Below are 22,046 nucleotides of genomic sequence, written 5' to 3'. Positions count from 1 at the left end.
GGGCCAGCTCCGAACGAGCCAGCAGCTGGAGGACAGCCTGATCCCTGCTTCTCCCAGCTGGAGCCAGATTCTTGCTGCTGTAGATGACCCAGTGGTAGGACCATCTTTGTAACTCATCTTCCTCAGCATTTCGGATTACGCTCTTATCATGACTTTCCAGCAGAGGGTGAAGCATTGCCAGATGCTTTCCTGGGAAGTTGCAGCAATTCAGGCTCTAGGCAGCAGTGAGTGTTAACCCCCCCCACCCCCCCCGCCCCGAGCAGTTTAAGGAAGGCCTAGCTAAACAGGACAAGTGGCGAACAGAATACTGAAGTTCAAATTCATATTCCTGGGACCGTGACAGTCAGAAAAATCTTGAAACTACTACTTCTTACTTCCTTCTTTAGGACTATTATTTTGTATCCTTGGCTCAATGAGAGTCTAACACTTCATTCTCTCTGCACCACTGTCTTCCCCACTGTCACACACACTCAGATCCACTTCCTAACTGGTGACCAAGTCTCAGTTCGGCAGCCATATCCGTCTTCCCTTCGTGATTTTGCCTTGAAACACAGAGAGGTCTGCCTCCATGAAAAATCTGATAAACATTCCCATCTATTCCCCTTAACTTAAAAAAAGTGGTCTGTCTACTGACACTAATGGACAAAATTTATTTTGCTGCCCGGTGAGGAACTTTATGAAATTCATTACCAAACGGCTAAGCGATCACCCCTGTCGCGTCCCCAACAATTAATTCATCCCCTCCCGACCGAGGTGATGTCATCATCTCTGTGCATTCCGAATGTGTGCAGACCCTGGGGTCTGAAGCTGGTCTATTCTGTGCCACTAGCCTGCATATTTTTAGAACCACATCAGCCTTTTGTACTATGGTAGTCTGATCACGCACGGTTACCTGGAAGGACTCGCACTTTGATATTTTGAAGTCTCCTATCAGCTATTTTTACCTATTTTTTCCCTCTAAATGAACTTTAAAATAATTTAATAAGATGTCTTCCCACCTCGTCATTCTCCCACAAAGGGAACCCCACTGGGATTCTGTTGGCATGGCACTGGTAAGAAGTGACACCTTTATATATTTTATTCTTTCCTTCCAGACACACGGTTCGGCTCATTTATTTAAAAATGAGTCCCAGGGCAGCGTAAATCAAAGAGAGGCAAACTCTTTCTGTAAAGGAACAGAGAATAAATTAAACTTTGGGGACCACACATTCTCTGTCATAAAGACTCAACTCTGCCCTCAAATCCAGGCAATTCTGCCGCTAATGTGAGCTGATCTGACCCCTTCTCTCTATTACCTGCTTCTATCTGAGCACTTTCTCTCTGCCCTGACTCACTACAGCAGCCTCCCACCTGGTCTCCCAAATCCCGTTCCCTTCCCCCCCCCCCCCCAGCCCTCAGTCAGCCCCAAACACACACAGCTAAGCCACTTTCCTTAGAACAGCTGGGGGCCTCTTCACAAATTAAGTCTCTCCAGCGGCATCTCCCTGTGCTTAGAATAAATCTATCCAATCTACTGGGACTCCATGAAATCTACTCTCCTTACCGGGACTGGATGATCTGGCCCTGCCCAGCCCTCCATGACCTTGTTTCCTTGGTACATTCATTTCCCAAGTGTACCTCCTTTCTGCCGCAGGACCCTTGCACTCACAGTTCCCTCTGGCAGACAACTCTGTCCCTGAAAACTTCACTTTGCTGACTGCTTTTTCCACTCGGGTCTTGCTCACTGCTTCAGAAAGACCCATCTAACCACTCACCACTGCAGCTACACTCACCCTGACCTCTGTATGCCCGACTGTCCCCTCCCACAAGAGGAAGGGACAACTGTATTGAGGGTTCACACAACAGACAATGCCCACACACAGTGCAAAGGGCCTGGGGCACAGTCAACGGTCCACAGAGGTAAGAAGTGATGCTGTCGTCATGACCCAGCGCCCACACAAGCCTTGTACTACTTTCCATCAGCAAGTACTGTGAATTTGTGTGAAACACATTCTTTTTTAACATGGCCTTGCTGCTTCCTAACTGCACCATTGTGGTCCAGAACGCTGCAATTTTGCCGCGGCAAAGATTGCATCTAGCTGGGTTCACACGTGCTTTATCAAATGAGCCACTGTAATTTCTCTGTAAGCCACTGATCACTTTGGGAACTTTATCTCCATTGCTATAATGGCAGGTTCCATGGAATGAAGGTTTGATGGTACTCGCTGCACCGTATTTCCATGGTTAGAGCAACTTCAGGCCCAACCGTGGGTCTGGGTTCTAGGATAACACAGCAAATCATGCATAGGAACAAATGTCTCTGGTGAAAACCTAAATGCCACCAGACCAGGGAGGAGTGATGCTGTGGAGGCTTCTGTGTTCCCATTTTTCTAATACTCTCTGTAAGGAGCCTGAACCACGGAACCACCCCTGTGAGGCATGGCTCCCCTCTGTGCCTACAAATGTGACCTTATTCGGAAATAGGATCTTTGTGGATGATCAAGTTCAGATGAGGTGATTAGGGTGGGCCCCCCGTCCACTGTGACTGGGGTCCTTACAAAAAGGGGAAATTTGGGCACAGAGAGACCATGTGAGGACACAGGGAGAAGGCAGCCGACCACACACCGAGGAGAGAGGCCTTGAACCACAGCCTCAGAGGGAACCAGCCCTAAGGACACCAAGATCCCAGACATCTGGCCTCTAGAACCGTGAGAGTGAATTTCTGTTGTTCTCAGCGACCAGATTTGTGGTACTTTGCTTTGGTGGCTCCAGGAAGATAAACATCTCCAGCCTCTCTCTCCTCGTGTCTCCACACCTAATACAACTGAACGCCAAGAAACAAACAGAAGGCCCCAAACGAGAGAGTTACAGGCCCTACTGAAAAATGTGACCTTGCCTCCACACTTTCAGAACACTCCAGGATCCCAAACTGCCTGGCCATCACTGATGACTGCTCACTGCACACTCCTGAAGAAGTCTGATGTCGGCAGGCCACGGGTGACCAAACTTCTACACCCTCAATATTATTGTAAAATTCCTGCCAAGTTACCCCAGGGCCCTTGCAAAGGTGTTTCTTAGTGGAGACCAAGTTAACTGGAGCTTTGGAACAAGCTGCTCACATGGAGACACTGGAGGTGTCTGGGCGTCACGGTTAACTGAGAACACGCTCGGACCACTGGAAAACAGGAGGCAAGGGAAGAAACAGCAGGGTAGAACGGAATGGTGGCTGCTCGGCCATGGGCAAGGCCAGGGGAGACTGCCCCCCCCACCCCGCCCCGGGCGCCACCCACAGAGTTGGCAGCCAGTGTCAAGTGCCTTCTGGGGGCCCAGCCAGTCTGGAGCAGTCCACGCGCCAACTAAGACAACATTCAGGAGAACAAGTCAACTCCCCAGGGAGTCACAGTGCTGAAACCAAACAGGAAGGCAAAACCCTGGACAGAAATTTTCAGCAGCTGCTAGGAGCCCAGCAGAACAGCCACTGAGGGCGAGAGATAAGGCAGCAGAAGCCACTGGCGCTACCCCAGAGACACTGAGCCGGACGAGGCAGGAGAGCCCAGCTGACCCTGGACGGTGGCAAAGATGCTCCGGGGCCTGGCGCCCGGGAAGGAGGGCTGACAGCTGCCCGCACGTGTAGGCAGCGAGAGCGAAGGCCTGGAGGCCCACCGTGCCTGGCGGGCCACGAGGCCCCAACAGCTCGGCACTGAGGGTTTGCATGTCTTCTGGCCCAAACGTGATCTCACTATTACTTTGATGCATCCAAAGAAAGTAATTCTGGAAAAAGACCAGGGAAAGGCTGTTCTGGTGAGCTAATCTGCCCTTCCTTTTCCCTGGAGGCCTCCCTCACGGCAGCCTGGGAGATAAGCAGGTCCCTTCCTGCCCTCTCTCAGAGCAAGACTGCAGTGTGCACCCTGCCCACCAGCCTCCACGCGCAAGCCCTGCTGAGTCCTGGCTTGGTCTTCTGCCACGGGCCATGGTCTCCTCACCTGATGCTGGGGAAACTATTAAGTGATCACCCTATCCTCCTCCTCTTTCACCTCAGACCACAGTGGGGACTGAACTGCAGAAACGGCCTAGCACAAAGGAAGAAACACAGGGCCCTTGGGTCGATCTGAGTGTATACGCCAGGTCTAGCTGTGTGCTCTTGGCCAAGTTACCTAACCTCTCTGAGCCTCTGTCACCTGCAGGAGCAAACCAACCCTGCAAGAAGAGCACACAGTGGGTACTCAGACTATCATTCCTCAAGGTCTTCCCTGGAGAATGAAGACGAGTGGGCACAGCACTGGTGTCCCCAGATAGCTCTGAACCAGGGCCTCCAGTCCCTGGTCTTCTACAAACCACAAATTCTCTGCACTTCCACTTGGAGACATCAGCGTTTATTCAAAACCAAAGTCACCACATTTTCACCTTGGATGACCTCCCCTTTAATCCATGGTGTCCCTGAGCCCAAAGCCGCTCAGTCTGGGCACGTCACTCAGCTTCCCGGTGCCTCCAGCTCCTCGCTATAAAAGGGGGACAATAGCACCCACCGCCTCCGGGTGAGTGGATAAAACCTGCTCCTACGTGCCCAGTGCCAGCCCCCCTGAGCTCGGGGTCCCCAGTCCCGGCACATTAACTCTAGGACGGGATCGCACTCTGTCCCACACACGGTAGGACGCCTGCCAACACCCCTGGCATCTCCCCACCAGAAGCCGGGGGTGTCACGTGTTCCCACATGCTTGTGCTCCAAAGGGCTCCCACAGCAGCATGTCCCAGGCCAGAGACGTGTCCACACTCTCACGTGACCCTGACGCACAGACAGGATGGGTACTGCCACAGGGCCTGCACCCGGCCACCCAAGAATCGCCAGCAGTCCCCCCACGTGGACCCCAGCTCCCATTCCCCTAATCTCAACTGCCCACGGTGGGTCCCCCACCTGGCCTCCTCCAGGCCCAAGCAAACTCTACCTGTAAGAACCCGATCCTTCTCCAACGCCCTCTGAACCCCCAGCTACATGCCTCATTACTGGGAAAAAAATCTGCCCTAGTTCAACCCCCGAGATAACCCCTTCATCCCCACCATCCCCCACCCGGCCTCTCAACTGTGACAGTCCTCATGTCTGCCACTGCCTGCCTCGGTCTAACCTCTGACACTCAGCAGGTGTGCTGTTTCCCTTGCCTGGAAAATTGTCTCCCTGCCTCTGCTGGCCAAACCCTTCAACCAATGGTCTGTAAACAGCTCTGCCGTCACTGACCACCCCCCACTAGTCCTCATCACGAAGGCCCCGGAAGCAGTAGCACTTTCTGGGTGTTGCACACCAGCCTTGCACACCCACAACACTACACTCTTGGAGGTGAAGTTCTTCCACAGCCGTGCACAAGACACACACACAGGACTCCCGAAATGACGGCTCCCACACAGGCGGCAGACCTGAATGCCCAGGCGAGGGGAGCTCTGCTCAGTGGGCAGCTCCGTCTTAACACTTGGACCCTGAAGAGATCAATGTGTGTCCTAAGAGGTATGTGACCCAGTGGGCCCCAGCAGGGCAGCCTGCACAGCCTCAGGAATCCGGGGACCCTGTCCTGCTGCGGTTACGACCATGTGCAGATGCCCTGTCATCCACGGGTGGGAGAGAACGAGGCAAGCGTCCCTGAGTGTGAACTCAGTGTGAACTCTGTCTGAACAGAGTCAACAGCTGGGAGAACTGTATCAGGACGACCCCGCGGCACACCGCGATTCATCGTTAGAAGCAGGACACACTCTTCAGGTCTCTGCGGAAACCCCAGGCAACACTGAGGTCAACAGGAGGCAGGTCTGCAACCCAGGCAGAGGCTCACCTGGCCAGCACAGCTCACACCGTGTGCACACCTCCAACCCCACCAGCCCACTGCCCGGACCCCGCAGCCCACACTGTCCCGTGCCTCCTGGTAGCCCCCTGGGCTCAGCGAGGCTGGGACACGGTGGATGAGGCTAGAACAAATCACTACATTAAAGAGGCCTTTAAAGGTCCCAGTTCTAGAGGTGGGCAGTCTTTTGTAGGTAAGGTGTCAGAGGGCCACATGCTCTCACACGCTCTGGAGAAGACTGTTCCAGGCTTCCCTCCTGGAGAGAGGGGCCACAGGCCAGCCTGGCCTCTCCTCGGCTTATGGGTGCTTCTCCCTCCACTTCGGCCACCAGGCAGCCTTTTTCCCCATCTGCACACGGCTGACGTCTAAGGACACCACTCCTGGGATGGGCACCCAACTCCCGCACGACCTCCTCCGAACCGAACAGGTCACCTCTACAAGGACCCTATTTCCAACAAGTTCACATTTTGAGGTTCCTGATGGACATGCCATTTGAGGAACACTTGTGGGCCCTGTACATTGAGGAACATGGTTACATATGAGCCCTTGGGCTGGCTCCTGTCCCAGCAGTGCATGGGCACCCGGGTCCAAAAGGCTGGGCAGGTGACAGAGGAAATCTGCATATAGTTTAGGATCAGGCCAGGCTTCATGCTCTCAGGTTCGCTGCGAGTGAGAGCAGGAGCCCACTTTCCTAGTGAAGGAAATTCGCATGCCCCACTCAGATGTGAGGCATAAACCCATCTTGGAGCTTTCTTTATGTAAGACACATGTTTGAGAACACACTAAAAGGTGACACTGGAGAGGTTAACTTTGCCTTCTGCCTCGGCTCCCGTGAAAGGAACTTTACGGAGCCCACTCCCAAGTGGCGAACACAGCCCTTCTGACGACCACCTGTCCGGCAAACTCGATCACCCAGCCCGGTCTTCGGTCCCTGGGCTGTGCTGTGATCCAGAGGGCACCGCGGGTCCTGTCTGCAGAGGCCAAGGAACATTCTCACTGTCCTTGTGTCTCCTACAGCCAGTTATCCCTGGGGGTCCCATGTGAGCCCATGCTGGGGCCCCTGGGAAGCCGCCAGGGGATGTCCAGGCTCCTTAAACAGTAAGCGTCAGAGTCAGTGCCACATCTACACTCACCAGCCCTGGCACCCTGGGGCTCTACTACAATAGGACCTAAACACTTGCCTGTGGCTTTATGTAATTGTGTGCCTATCCAGCCAGGCTGTCCTGGGCCAGCAAGAGTGGTGTCCTTCCGTGGCCACTGCAGTGCTCTGCACACAGTAACCATCACTCAGCAAATACCTGAACCAGTGCAAGGCATGTGGGCGGTTCCAGTCTCACCGTTCAGGAATGTGGCTGCTTCTCCAAAGCAAGACTTCTTACGTTCACAGCCTTCCTGACATCTGTTTAATGCAGAATGCTGTTCTGAAAACGGGGGGTGGGGGGCATTATCTTCCTTAAGTCAACCAAGTAGGTACAGGGCATCTGCCCCATATCAGGGTACTGCTCCAAGAACATAGCACAAAGACAAGCTTTCCGGCTCAGAGCCGGCTCCTAGAAATGCTGAGGACGAGGACGTGAGGCACAACAGAAGTCTTACTACAGGTAATGCACATAACCACGCCCACATGGCCAGCTAAACAGTCTGTCCCCCAAGACACACATTAAATCCTGACTCCCAGCGTCCTTGAATTTGACAACAGGAAACAGGGTCTTTGCAGATGTGATAAAAATAATAAGTTTATTCTGGATTAGGGTGGGCCCTAGATCCAACCACAGGTGTCCCCGTGAGAGAAAGGAAAGGACACAGAGACCCAGACACACACAGAGGGCAGGTGGCCACGTGAAGACAGAGACAGATCAGACACACAGCTGCAAGACCGAGGGGAAACTGCCAGACAAGAGAAGGGGCAAGGATGGGTTCTTCCCGAGGAAATGTGGCTCTGTGTCCTCCAGGCTGGGACAATGAATTTCTGTTGTTTTGAGCCATGCAGTTGGTGGTCCTGGTCCCACGGTTTGGGGAACACCCGCACATACACCTGCGCACATCAGGCATGTTCTAGGTGCTTTCCGTGTACTCGTTTCCTGAGACTGACGATTACTGCCTCCATCGTGCAGTCGAGGTTTGGAGAAACCAAGCAGCTGGGCCACAGTCTCCAGCTCCTGGGAGGCAGGGCCCACAGGGCGAGCCCGGCATGAGCCTAGAACCAGGACTGGAGAGGTCAGCTCACTTCTAGACAATTCCAAGAACATGAGCTGTCCCACTGGGCACACAGCAGCCCAGCGCCTGGAGACCAGAGCAGGATCCCCAAAGTCCTGCTGTTGTGGTTCAGCGAACAGGATGGTCAGATGGGTGCTCCCATTTTTTCTTTATTTCTTTTTAAAAAATTTCTTTCCTTTTACTTTTTTTTCCTCTGTATCTTTTTTTCCTTTTACTTTTTAATCAAAGCATACATTAGCAAACCTCTTGTGAATTATTCTCTGTCTCTCCATGCAGCCTGTGCTACAAGTCTGTACCAGGCACAGATAAAATGGACTTCAATTGACCTATCCAGCCTGGCTGGATAGTTTCTTAGGGGAGAGAATTCACCAGAGGCTCTGGAAGCCAGGTCCACACCCCCTCTAGGCTTTCACGGCTGCTTTTCTCAGCTGTTCTGATGCAGACAGACACAGGCGAGGCGCTTGGCCAGGGAGCAGATGATCTAGAGCCAAGAGGAGCTGGGAGAAGCTTTTCTTCTGCTTCCAACTAAACATAAAAGGTACCCGAGGGTGACTGTTGCATACAGAGGCTAAGAAAGAGGATCGGGAGAAGAAAGAAACCACTCCAGAGCAGAAAGGGCACCGCCGGGAAGGACTCTGTGCTAGGTCGGCTTTGTCATGGTTCATGCCCAGACGCCGGGCTGATGCTTGGCGGCCTCTTCTCCCCGGCCCCCCGCTGTCTTCAGCTGGGAGGCTGCGCCGTCCACTATCCTAGAGCCCTGTGCCACTCCGCCTCCTTCCTGCAGGATCGCCGGCCCCGGACAGGGCTCCACGCTGGCTGGTGCTGGCGGACAGAGCTGCAAACGGGCCTCCTTCCTTTCACTGGAAACCCTCATGCAGCCCCCACCTGCCCTGGGGTCCCTGCGGGAGCCCTCCACGTACCCCCCGCCCCACTGGCCTGGAAGTCCCTCCCGCCTAGAAGCTCAGAGACTGTTCTCACTGGGGTTGGCAGTGAACCCACATGGAGACCCAGGTCCTAAGGGTGCTTTCCTGTGTGTGTGTGTGTGTGTGTGTCTGTCTGTCTGTCTCATTGGGCAGCTCTCTAACGACTGACCACTTGGTGGTCTCCCACTACCTTCACCTTTCTCTCAGGGCTGGCCTTCGAGGGTGCCAGGGGTCTCTGGAGGCCCCCATGAAGGCCCACCTGCCTTTACAGATTTATCTGCTCCTCCACCTGCCCAGAGTGCCCAGTGTCCCCACTGTCCGTCTCTGTCCTTCTGCCGCTTGGGGCAGTCTCCTTAAGGAGGCCAGCCACAGCTAGACCACCCCAAGCAATGGGGTGCCCAAACTCATGTCTCCCATACAGCTGCCTCCCACGGCCACTCAGGAAGGTAACACGCTGGCCTCCTCTCCCTGCACGCAGGTGGGCCTGCCCCGCACCCCTGCATCCCCATCCTGGCAAAGGGCACCGCCTAGAGATCACCCATGCTAGATTCCCCCTCCCCCGCAACCAGGCGGTTCTCTGGGTGGAACAGAAGACTGTCTCTGGAAAGCACTGATCCTCAACCTCGGGCTCCGGCCATCTGGGGCCTGGGCAGGTTTTGCTGTGGGGACGTTCTACACCTCGTGCTCAACGGCTGGCAGCCTCCCAGCCTCTACCCGCTAGATGCCGGCAGCAGCCCCAAACCCAACTGTGACCCCTGGTAATGTGTCCAGACACTGTCACGTGTCCCCAAGCCAGGATTGCTGTAAAGGGACAGACCTTCCAGGCTTTGTGGGCCTCTGTCTACAGCCACTTGTCACCTCCGCTCCCCCACGGCCAACACAGCGCAGACACTGAACAGGTGGGCACGTGTGGGTTCCAATAAAACCTTCTTTACAAAACCAGGGTGCACGCAGGGTTTGGTCTCCCCATTCCAGGGCCACACTTTGTTGGTCACTGCCCTAGACTCGACCGGCTCCTTGGCCAGCTCTCTCTCCTTCCCCTGCTGCTGGCCTGCCTTCAGCCACTCCCCACGTCTCACCTAGAACCCCTCAACCCCAACTGCCTGCAGTCTGGTCCCCCACTTGATTTCTTGGGTATGGGATCACTCCGGCCCCAGAAAAGCAGAGACCATGTCAATTCACACCAGGAAGCCTGTATCACTAGGCAGGCCTGGTGAAAAAAGCCTAACAACGAACTTAAATTCTCCAAAGCAGGTTCGATGAGTGGAGCTGATGGAACGGATTTGGAGAACCAGCTCATCCCAGGACACACAGACGTTGCGTGGTACCCCAAACCTTCCCCTTCAGCCGTGATGGCACGTACACCATTTGCTGCTGTCACGGCACCTGCCCAGAGCCCTCCTCCACTACCTCTCCGTCTCTGCCCTTCTCTGCCCCCCGGGGCACAGTCACAGGATGGAGGGGTGATCCTGGAAGCCTCAGGGAGCAGAAACCCAGGCTGGCGGCCCCCACGGGCCAAGCAGAGTGAGGTGAGACCGGAGGGCAGAGACAGCTGGTCCTGAGCATCCTATAGGACTGGCTGCCTTCATCCCACAGGTTCCTTTCTGGAATGTTTCAGTATCACACTTAAAACCCATTAAACATAAAAGGGAATATGCATTATTTCCCATAAAAATGCTACTCTGCAGATTTCTGAATGACCTATTCTTAACCAAAGCCTGAGAATGTTAGATAGGATATGGCCCAAAGCAGCAAGTAGCCCTTCTGAGGTTTCCCTGTGCATAGCCATCTCCAAAGGAAAAAAGAAAAGGGAAGGAAAGGAGAGGAAAAAGGAAGAAGAGAACAAAACCGTTCGGGCATGAAGCGGGAAGAGACAAAGGAGGGGAAGTCCAAGGCCACACAGCCCACCTGCCGTCCTGTTTCCTTCTGCACCTGCACCCTGGGTGGGAAGAGCTGGTGTCCAGCGCACTCCCCAAACATAGAGAGGACAGCAGCACTCTCTTGTCTCCTCCATCTGTCCAGGCCAGGACGGGCTTAGTGCTTGGCGCCAGCGGGGAGAACTGGACAGCTGCAGGGGCTCTGCCTGCTCCCTGCCCCCCAGGAGTCACACCCCCACTGCCCAGGACATGGTGATACAACCTTGGGAGGCCTGGTGTCGCCGCATAACGGAAGGTAAGTGCTCGGGCACGTGGGGACCCTGCAGCAGCGCATTGTTCCGAAAGCCAACAGGCTCTGGCTCCCCCTCTCCATTCCTGCCCTCACCACGTTTGGCCAGTAAGGTGGGTGTCCAACCTGCAGAATCTGCTTATCAGGGGGGCTCAGCAAACATCTGTGGCTTCTGAGGGGTCCTCCAAAAGGCGGAGATAGGTTAAGTGTGGACCCAAGGCAGCCGGCTCCAGTGGGGACCCACTGTAGGTGGGTCTGTAGCAGGGTGTAGCAGGGTCTGTGAAAGGCAGGTTCCTGGGCCTTGCCCTCGTGTTTCACAGGTGGGGACAGACTGAGCTGTCACTCTAGAGTCCCGACAGGAAGGGGACGGTGTGTTCAGATCAGCACCATGAGGGGACTGTCATCAAGAGGCAATAAGGTCAAGTCCTAGGTCTTGGAGGTTTCGTAAATACTCGGGACTGGCATGGGAGCCGGGTGCGGGGCTGGAATCCAAAGCCAGGGGTCTCTCCAAGAGGCGGGAGACCAGAGAAGATAGCTCTTAGCATTTTAGTTAGAACATCAAAACAGAATGAGTCTTAGTGCTATGGGCAATCACCAAAAGGCAACAACGGTCCAGTGCCCATGAACGGAGAAACAGACCAATAAAACGTGTCCAGCCATACACACGATGGTCTTCCTCTCAATAAAAAGGAGGAAACTCTGACCCATGCCACACCATAGACGGCCCCAGAAAACATCATGGAAATGCAGAAGATGGTCACAAAAAGTCACATTACCATATGGTTCCAGAACAGACACATCCAGAGCGACTGAGAGCAGGTTAGTGGCTGCTGGCAGCCGGAGGCAGGGCGATGTCGAGTGATGGCTCACAGGTCTCTTACTGGGTCAAATGTTTTGGAACCAGACAGACAGGGTAGCTGCACAGCTTTGTGATTCTACTAAATACTGCGGAATCGGGACACTTTCTTTTTGTTTTGTTTTGGGGTTTTTTTGGTTTGTTTTTTAGATTTTATTTATTTATTTCACAGACAGAGATCACAAGTAGGCAGAGAGGCAGGCAGAGAAGAGAGAGAGGAAGCAGGCTCCCGCCGAGCAAAGAGCCCGATGCGGGCTTGATCCCAGGACCCTGGGATCATGACCTGAGCCAAAGGCAGAGGCTTTAACCCACTGAGCCACCCAGGCGCCCCGGGACACTTTAAAACATACCCGCTTGGGGCTAAAATGTTGTGTGCACAGGAAACACCTGGAAAACAAAACTTCAGCAAAACTCTGGTATACACAGAGACATACCTTAGTTATAATCCGCAACAACCCACTAAAGGACAAAAGGAACGCACGTACAGTCAGGAAAGGAAAGGAAGAGGAAAAGCGGGCGAAGCAGCAGCCGCAGACAGGAGGCAGGCACCGACGAAAAGCCTGGAGCACGTGTCCTGCCGCAGCAGTGACCCTGCACAGGGACCGGCTGGGACCACTTGGGTGCTTTTTAGGGCTCTAAGGACCCAACTCCCACTCACTAAGCAAAAACAGGAACAGATTCCCATAAGCAAGCTGAGCAAGGCCAGGGGTATGGGTGCACTCAGCACCTTCCCGCAGGCAGCAGAGCCCCGTCCCTGCGGGTCTAGCTCCACCCACAGACGCGCTTCTGCATAACGTGGGAACCAGAACTCCCACGATGTGCAGCAACAAGAACCGGGAAGGCGTCACATGCCGGCAACTGCAGCTCCCATTCCCATCTTACAGATGGGCAAACCGAGGCACAACAGAGGGTCGGTTAGTGCGGCTGCATCGCTGTCAGCCACCCACACGGTCGGGTCTGGAGTCCAGGCAACACCCCTCCAGAGCCCCACTGGTCAAGTGGGAGCAAAAGGGTCCCCCTGAGAGGGCCCACTCTGCACAGCCAGGGTGCGCTCACCAAAGCATTTGCTTTTTTCACGTGAAATCAATGAACAGGTTGCCTGGCCTCTAAGGCCTGCATCTGCAGAACCGAAGCCCATCCTCGAGTCCAGTGTTTGGGGGCCAGACCCTGGTCAGAAGAGACTGTCTAGGTCACGCTGGCTCAGTCTCACTGGAGGACAGCAAAGTGGGGGTGCTACCCATCCACAGGCCCATCCAGGGTCACACTGACGCCCACTCATGATGGTTCCCTGAAACACTAACATGGTGACTTGGCATCCCCAGGTGGGCAACTAATTTCTCGTGGCTTATACCCAAACCTGCTCCCCTGACAAATATTTAGGACCTGGCAGACGGAGGCCTGATTCTGAAGTTACATGAAATCCCTCCAAAATCAAGGGATCCAAACCAGATGGGAATTCGGTGAGCAATACTCATGTCAGGTCCATCCAGGTGCCCCTGGACTCTGCCACAGCTGGGCGACTTCTGCTGATGGCCAATTCTAGAACCCCGCTTAGCCTTCCACCAGTTGACTGCAGATCTCCCGCTATGGGACCCCTGTGTGATGATGCCAAGTCAGAAGCTTCTATCTGGCCTCGCTTCTAATCACTGTCCAGCTTCTCGGAGGCACGAAGCTCCCTCACCTGTACGATGAAATTAGTAATTAATATCTGGCATGCCCTGCCGTCCCCTGAGCAGATCACGAACAAATCTGGAGAGAGCTCTGCAAACTGTAAAGTGCTGTGCAAAATTTATATGTGAAACGAAGCTACAGGGGAATTTTTCAAACACTGCACACTTAACATTTCTCCTCCTGGTTTCCTCTTTGCCAAATCTGACTTGGGCCCCAGGACCTTGTGCGCCACTCAAAAAACCAGCCTCCTTTGAAAGCCAATTCATTAACTCCTCTTTAAGACCTCAGCACCGTATGGTCTCAAGGACTTGGGAGGCTCCGTGGATGGCCTGGTAGTACTGTGGATGCTGCCCTTGACCTGGACGCTAGGTTCCCATTAACCACCAGCAGAGTGCCTTTGATGATCAGGGGTAGCTCTGAGAAAGCCTGAGTTCAACTACAATCCAAAGAATTTCCGCAAGCCAAGTCTCCCTCAATCTGTAAATCAACAAATTTAGTATCTAGATTTAACAAAATTAGCAAAAGAATTAACGAAGAGATGAAGGAAAGAAGATTTAACTGGTTTCTGTCCAGTTTGATGTTGGTTTCATCTAAGCACTCCAGCCTAAAGGAAACACTTGGTGCCCCTGTCGGACCCTAGCCTGCTCCTCTTACCTCCCACTTATCCCCAAGCCTGTCTTCGGTCTTCTTCCAAGTCGAGCTGTTGCCTTTTCCGAAGGTGCAGATTATTTTCAGAAATGCAGTAAGGGTGACAGGTTTTCTCTGCAGAAACCACCTGTGCCCCTGAAGTTCTGTAGCAGGCCCTCTAGAAGGACCATGCTAGGAGGCCACCGACCCCAGGTAAATACCTGCTTGCTGCTGCTGCTTCTTCTTCTTCTTTTTTTTTTTTTTTTTAAGATTTTATTTATTTGAGAGAGATCACAAGTAGGCAGAGAGAGAGGTGGGGTGGTGGGGGGAAGCAGGCTCCCTGCTGAGCAGAGAGCTCGATGTGGGGCTCGATCCCAGGACCCTAAGATCATGACCTGGGCTGAAGGCAGAGGCTTAACCCACTGAGCCACCAGGTGCCCTGACCTGCTTGTCATAAAAATGATGTTCAACAGAACAAGGCCCAAAACAGGATGGGCACGACCCGAGGACACCACAGGCCAACTAAGCATCCATGGATGATCATTAAATTCGCTAACAGCTGAAGGCAGAGAGGGGGCTGCACATTCCAGCTCCCACAGGAACAGCGAAGATAAACAGGATTTATGGTGACAACAAGGAAGAAAGGAAAAAGGATCAAGTTGTGTTTACTGAGCAGAGTCCAGGGCGGCCCAGGGGTGGATGGGAGTGGGGATGGGGATCCCCATTCACATGTAAACCAGGGCAATGGCACACAGCACAGGTGCTGAGCAGAGCAGACCCTCACCAGAGGCGGAGGGCGGAGAGGGTGGACCCTGCCTGCCTGCCGGGAAGGCGGATGGCCAGGTTGTAAAGGGAAGACACTGTGACCTCGGGAAGACACTGAGCTAGGACAGACACCGGCTTTTTTGTTTTTTCTTTTTTTAAATCTCTGCTTCGTCTTCTGCCAAATGCAAAGCTTTCCCCGCTGTGGGCAGAGTGGAAAAGAGGTTCCAGGAGCATCACAAGTGGAACTCTGGACCTGCATCTATCTGCCTGATGGTGATGGGAGTCTACGAAACAGGACCAGAGCGTGCCAGGAAGACCCAGATGGGCCCTCCACGCAGCCCTCCTGCAGGCCTGATGCTCACCTCTTGGAAGGAGGGGCCCCACATCATTCACTCTGGCCAGTGGGTCTTATTAATCTCTTCTCTGACCTCTGGGACCACCACGATGGCGAGAGGTGAGAAAGGCAAGGTTCTGGACTTGCCCGAAGTGACAGGTGGTGCCACATTCCCAAGGAAGGAGGTAGGGAGGAGAGGGCAGGAAGAAGGAAGGAAAGGAAACTGCATAGAAGCCCAGGTGAGGAAGAGCATGGGTCAGCTCCTCACTGGCCAGGAGGACCAGCAGTGGTCACTGCCAGGCTCAGGGATGCCCCCACGGCCCTGCACGCTCTCCCTGAGGAATCACCAATGGACGCCCCTACAGGGGAGCCAATCCGCAGCCCGCCTGCCGACCCAACCACTGAGGACTGGCTCTGAGGGCTGGCAGCCGGGAAATGTGAAAGCGGCCCAGAGGCAGGTCTCGCTGAGGAGAGCTGTGCACTCACTGGCAGGTGGCCATCCCTGGGCCCGGTGCACGCTGGGTGAGCAGCACGGGCCAGGTGAGGAGGCAGGCGCACAGGTGTGGGGAGGAGCGGGGGGAGCGCACACGGGACATGTAATTCCTGAAAAGCAGCTTCATGCCTCAAATCCTGCTTCCCGGGTCCTCCATGGCCCGCAGTGCTTGGTCTGGACCCTTCCAGTCACCCTCCTGTTCCGCTTGAGCAAGTCTGAGGGCATATTTAATTCCTTTTCATCTTTAAGAACTTTCTAGACACTGGTCCCATTTTTACAGACAAGGAAACCGAGCTCCAAAGAAATTAATTTATGCAAAATGCTCACGGACTCCTAACTGAAATCCTTCCACACTTAGAAAAGAGGAACATGCTCCCAGAGACAACTTTTCTCACCCAGAATAAAATGCATTCACTCTGCCCTTCCCAAAGCCCCGTGGGCTTTAAGTACTGAACTAATAAAGGAGAAAAGTCAAGCCAGAGAGATAGGGAAATGAGGGGTTTTCTGATTAGACTGGGGAGTTCTTTGTAATCTGAGCGAGTTTCAGCAAGAGATTGGGAGGCTCTTGAAAAAAACAATGGCGGAGTTGTCACTCACACCTTTATCTCCAAACCAAGTTATGTTAAACATTTCTCATCTGTTCTCAAGACTTCCCGCTCTCGAAGGAGGCTGAAGAGGGCGGGCCTCGAGGAGGCTAACACACAAGGCTTTTACGAACGCCTGAGTGTCACTCAGCACCTGGAGGGAGGCTCGGCTTTCTCCTGTGTCCACATTCCCCGGGGTTCCACGGAGCCGGATCCTGACCTCACTCAGATTCAACCGCACTCTTTACTGAGTGAGGTAGCACTGAGGGGAGACCTCGGCAGAGCCATATCTCAGATTCAAGGCCTGGCTGGGGGGGCCGCCCTCTGGGACAATGTGAGGTCAGACCTTGCCCCTGGGGGTGTCTTGCAGGCCTCAGCAGGTGCAGGATCGCAGTGCCCTGGGGGCATCTGGCCAGGGACAATCCCAGCAGGCCTGGGCGACCATGTCCGACTGAGCCGCTCTGTTTTGACAGCAGGATCTCCCACCACACGGACTGGAGCCTAGCTCCATCCTCAAAGGTCATGGCTTAGTAGCTGCCAGGGGATGGGGGCAGGGGTGATGGGAATAATTACTTCACGGGGACAGGGGATTCTTCTGGGGCTTGGCTAAGCACCGACGTGAGCAGAAGGCACTCCATTCCAGGAAACGGCACACTTTAAAATGCTTCCTGGATATTATGTGAATTTCACCTCGAAACCCCCCAAAACTCCAGCCCATCAGAAACGTCTGGAGATCCCTGGGCTGAAAAGTAGCCCCTGAAAAGAAGACCCCATTGGTGCTTCTCCACATAGTCCAGGCCGAGGGTGCCTGGCCAGAGTGGGCCCTACCCAGAGAGAGAAGAGGGGTCCAGGTGGCTAAAGGGTAACTTCATTTAAGATCAACTCATTCTTGAATCATATCCTTGACTTTTAGGTAAATGGACAGTTCTAGGAGAAAAAGTTGGTGTCCCCTCTAAAAATTAGCAAGATGTCTCACATTCATGGCTTGTCATTTGTTTTTATTGGGCCAGCATGGGACTGGGGACCCTTGACTGCATGAGGCGTGTGTCTAACCAGGAACAGATAAGGGGGGGTGGGCCAGGAAGGGGTGGCTTAGGGAATGAGCCTCACGTCTTATCTGTAAAACGGACAGGATAGGGCCCTCCTCCAGGGCTCGAGCAAACAAAACGGGAAGGCAATTGGCTGAAGCCTTCCTAGCCACTGGCAGAACTGTGGGAACCAGCTGTAGCCTCCCCTGGAGGAGGAACTGGGCTCTGTCCTTGGCTGGCACGCTCCCTGAGGAGCTGAGGCCAAGTTCTGGTATCTGCTGGTTACACAATCATTCACACAGGTCTTAAAGTGAAGAGAAAGGTAGGGCTCATTTCTGCTCCCTCACTTGGTCCACCATCTTGAGCCGCAGCCTCGGAGCAGGTGTTTTAATGAACGATTTGTGATGGAAGTAACAAGGGGATCGCTAACAGGCTGAGACTTGCTGGAAGGACACAGAAAATCACACAATCAGGCAGAACTCTGGACATACACACTGAAACCCCCGGAAGCTCCACCTCACAGTGAACTGGAGATAAATCAGATCTCAAATATTACAGATGCACACAGAAAACTGCATTTATGTTCCTGGGTTGTGTGTGGGGGGGTGGGCCACAAAAATTGGCTGCATGTATCACAATGCCTTGTTTTGACCACGGCCAGTCGATGAGTTCTCTAAATGCTGTAGGACCTAGGACACATGTCTACTCTCCTAAAATCTCAGCCCGATGGCACGTCTTCCACCACCCCCCTCCCCCAGAACAGGTAAAAGTAAGCCTCCCAGGCTCACAGGAGCCCTTTATGCCAAGATGGAGACAAGAGGCACCATTCTGGGTCACCTCCAGGTAGAGGGCCCCATCCAACCAACCTGCTTCGTCTTCCCAGACATCTTGCTGCTCCCAAGAACCCTGGTTCAGTGCCAGAGAAAGCAAGCCACAGAAATACAGCTCAGGTTACTACTGGAGCAGGTGCGGGGTCCCGGGCAGAGGACCCAGGAACCTCCACTGGCCTTATTCGGCACACCGGGGCTGGCCGGGTGGTGGGCCCACACTCGCCAAGCTACACCCTGAATCGAAACCCAGAGGGGAGACCACGTTGGGGGTCAGATAGCGAGTATGTTGCACAACCCACTGGTGTCGGTCAAGTTTATCTAGAGAAAAGAGCCGAGCTGCGTATCTGCTGGCTGATTTCAGAAATCCTGGCATTCCGGATGGTGCCAGGCCAAAAGAATGCAAGGAATCTGGATGCCTTTCGCTGGGTTTCCCCGCAACCCAAACAGACCACAGCCTCCAGGGCAAGGAGCTGTACTTATAAGGCAAGGGCAGAAGTATTTTAAGTCTTGAGAGAGTGTGGAGAGGACTGACCCTGGGACCACAAAGCTCCTGAATTCCTCACATCACTACTGAAAAGGCCCCAGGCGTGTAACGTGCAGGCACCCCCAACATTCTTTCTGTCGGAAAGCAGATACTAGAAGACAATGAGACCTGATAGAAAGGGTGGGGAGAGAAAAGCCTTGGAACAAAATCCAGTCACCCATCCCAAGTCAAACAAAGGATGCGGAAGACTTAAGGAAAAAACTGGAATGATCCGGGTAGCTCCCCATTTTACTTGGAAGGGTTTTTGTTATTCCAACGTGAGGGGGAAGGAGGCAGCCTGTGAGCGGCTCCTCATGAACTGCCTCTTCCACCCACTGTACGCAGAGGATCCATTTAATTCTACCCGATCCTTTCACCTGGCAAGGGCACAGAAGGCTCTTCATCCCCAGAAGGCTGCCCCACTGCGGTGACTGTTCTATCGCTGGTCAAGGGAGAAAGAACCCAGAGCCGCTAACATCCACCTCTGGGTGAAATGAGACGGGGACCACAGTGACCCTGGGATCAGTGAGCCCAGGACAGACTTGTCCCATCACCACGATGTACTCCTGAAACTAACATAACGCTGCATGTCAACTGTGCTTTAATAGTAAACAGTTAAGAAGAAGAAGAAAAAAAGAACAGCCAAGAAAATACTTGGGGACATGCTATGAGGCCACCATTCACTCTTTCCTGGCTGCAGCAGGATGCCCAGTCTGCCACTGTGGTCCCAGGCCTGACGCCCGCCCCGAGTCCCGGCGTAGGCAAGCCATTACCACGGCCACACAGAGCTCTCTCAATCTGCACGTCATCACTGGTGGCCGCTGTTTGGGAGCTCATAACCTCTTCTGTTGTAAGACTAACTCCTCTGTGCAAACAGGAAAGGGACGGCCAACCCCGGCTCTGCCCCATAGCTGTCAGGGCAGAGAACTAGCTGCCTGTCTTCTGGTAGAGCCAGATGTTCCTTGGGTGGCACCAGAAAGGGAAGTCCCTGGTGCCATCTGACCTTCCCAGGTTGGGGAAACTGAGAGCTGACAAGGATGTGAAGACAGAGCCGTGAGGGAGAGGTCTGCAGAGCTGTAAAAGGCCAAGAAGCTTCTGGAAGTGACTCCTCCCTCAGGAACTGCCGTGTGGGCATACGGGGCCCACCCATCTCCCTGCAGGAGTCCCTGCACCCTGGCCATAACACAGTGGCCTCCACACACAGCAGGTGGGAACAGCTGCTCTTCCAACACCCAGGCTGCACAGCTTACCTCCGACAGGCCACCCGCTTCCTGACGTCAGAGTGCAAGTCCCAGGACCTGTCCTCCCATCCACAGAAGGCAGATGCTGCAAGACAGAAGGGGAATGTGGGATTCAGAGCCTTGGTCAGCGACACCTCATGATGGCACTTTCCCTCTTCCACGTCTAGGGTGAACTATGCCCTCAGCCATGTTCACACGATAAGGTGGGGACAGTGGTGGGCGCGGCGATGTGGCCCCAGATGCACCTTCCATCACTGCTGCAGGAGCAAGGCCGGCAGAAGGAAGGGACTGGCCTGGAACGGGGCGTTGGAGACCCCTCCCACCTCTCCTCTCCTCTCCTCCCCTCCCCTCCCCACCTCTCCCCTCCCCTCCTCTCCCTTCTCAGACTGTGCGCAGGGATGAGATGCTGCCCCCTCCCAGCTCCCTGCTGCTGAGAACAGGAGGCAGGGCCTCCCCTGGGGTCTCAGAGGCTGGCTCTGGCCTTCCAGGGACGCAGACCCCAAGCACACGCGTCCCCAGAAAACCTCTCACACAGACCTGTATCACAGCCTGCAACAAGGCTATTTTTATTTGCCATTTTTTAATCTGTTACTTGCTATTTTTTTTTTATTTGTTATTTTATTTACTATTTTTATCGGCTCTTTTGCTATCTTCCCCCAGGGCGGTGTCTCCCCTCACCTGCGGTCACTTCTGCTACAGAGCCTGGCCATTCGACAGAATCCTCTCATGCCTGAACCCCAGGGATGCATCCCAGTCTCCCCGCCAGCAGCGGGGCTTCCTCCTCACACACGACTCCCGGTCACTCAGGAGTAGCGTCCAGCCCCACTCAACCAACGGGACACTACGCAGCCCACATCTGTGAAGGATCCCTTACCCCAGGATGGCGCGGGACTGACAGTTACCATGCCGGACTCCCCCCCCCCACCCCTACCCCCCACCCCTGGCCTCCCGGCCCAATCACGTGGTGAAACGTGAGGCTGAAACTGCATCCTGGATGCCCTCCCCAAATCAGGGTCACCGGGCCTGCGACGTTCCGGCCCCCTCCCCTGAGAACAGATGGCAGGGACAGACAGACCCTCTTCCAAACGGGTATCTCCCATGCGACGGCAAGAGCGCTGGGGCGGCTGGCCAGTTTTCAGGACGCTGCTCCCCCTGACCCCCCACTTCGGGGCTTCAACAATAAAACGGACTCTAGATGTACAGCCAGGTGTGCACAAAGGAAAAGAAATCAACTCGAAGCCAAGAGAAAAATGCGTCATGGACACAGTTAATCTCGAGACGGAACAGAACGTGGCACAAGCGACATCCAAAATCGCAAAGGCAAAGGGAATAGCTCCATCAAAGTCAACCAACGCTCAAGGACGTAAGAATGTTTATTCAAACACGACAAAAGACTTAGATCCCAAAGGAGACAGAAAGATCCGGGCTGGGGACGGGATGTTCAAGACATGGGGAACAAGATACTGCGGTCCAGCCGGCGCGCTGACCGTGGATGTGCTTGTCTGCTTCGCTACCCGTGGGTCCGAGGAAGACTCGTGGGACTCTCGAATATTCGTCCAGACACTTGCGGCACTCGGAAGATCGATGCCACTTGAGAGCTCTCCTCGTGTTAAAAAGGGGGGGAACATGCTGAAAAGGGACAGGAGGCGGTGACAGTATTAGCAGACCTGGCTTCTCAGCAGAGGGTTGCGGGGGCTTGTGTGTCCCATCTCTTCTCTTGCTGATCTGTTCCACAGTGAGTAGAACATGACGTAGAGCACTTCTTTTTTTCTGATTGTTAAGTCATCCCTCCTGTCACAACACCAGCCTATATAAAACTGGGGTGCCTCCTTTCCTTCTCCCCACCCCTCCCCCAAATCTTGGCTGGGGTCGTGGGAATCTCTTGCAGCATTCTGAACGGATGCCAGCTCTGCGGAGCCTCGCTCCCCTGCTCTGGTCTGTGTGCGGGCCCCCCCCCCCCCCCCCCCCCCCCCCCCCCCCCCCCCCC

General features: G+C 54.3%; 1 protein-coding gene across 1 annotated transcript in view; it reads right to left on the bottom strand.

Moving 5' to 3' along the window:
* SH3BP4 (SH3 domain binding protein 4) overlaps positions 1 to 22,046 on the bottom strand; it is an 83,401-nt gene that overhangs the window by 26,389 nt on the left and 34,966 nt on the right. The window contains exon 2 of the mRNA XM_059393771.1: positions 20,069 to 20,144. The gene's annotated coding sequence lies outside the window, so the exon portion shown is untranslated. The remainder of the gene's footprint in view (positions 1 to 20,068; positions 20,145 to 22,046) is intronic.

Source organism: Mustela nigripes, chromosome 3 (genome assembly GCF_022355385.1).
Source record: "Mustela nigripes isolate SB6536 chromosome 3, MUSNIG.SB6536, whole genome shotgun sequence".
Taxonomy (NCBI): domain Eukaryota; kingdom Metazoa; phylum Chordata; class Mammalia; order Carnivora; family Mustelidae; genus Mustela; species Mustela nigripes.
This window is presented reverse-complemented; position numbering and strand designations above follow the sequence as displayed.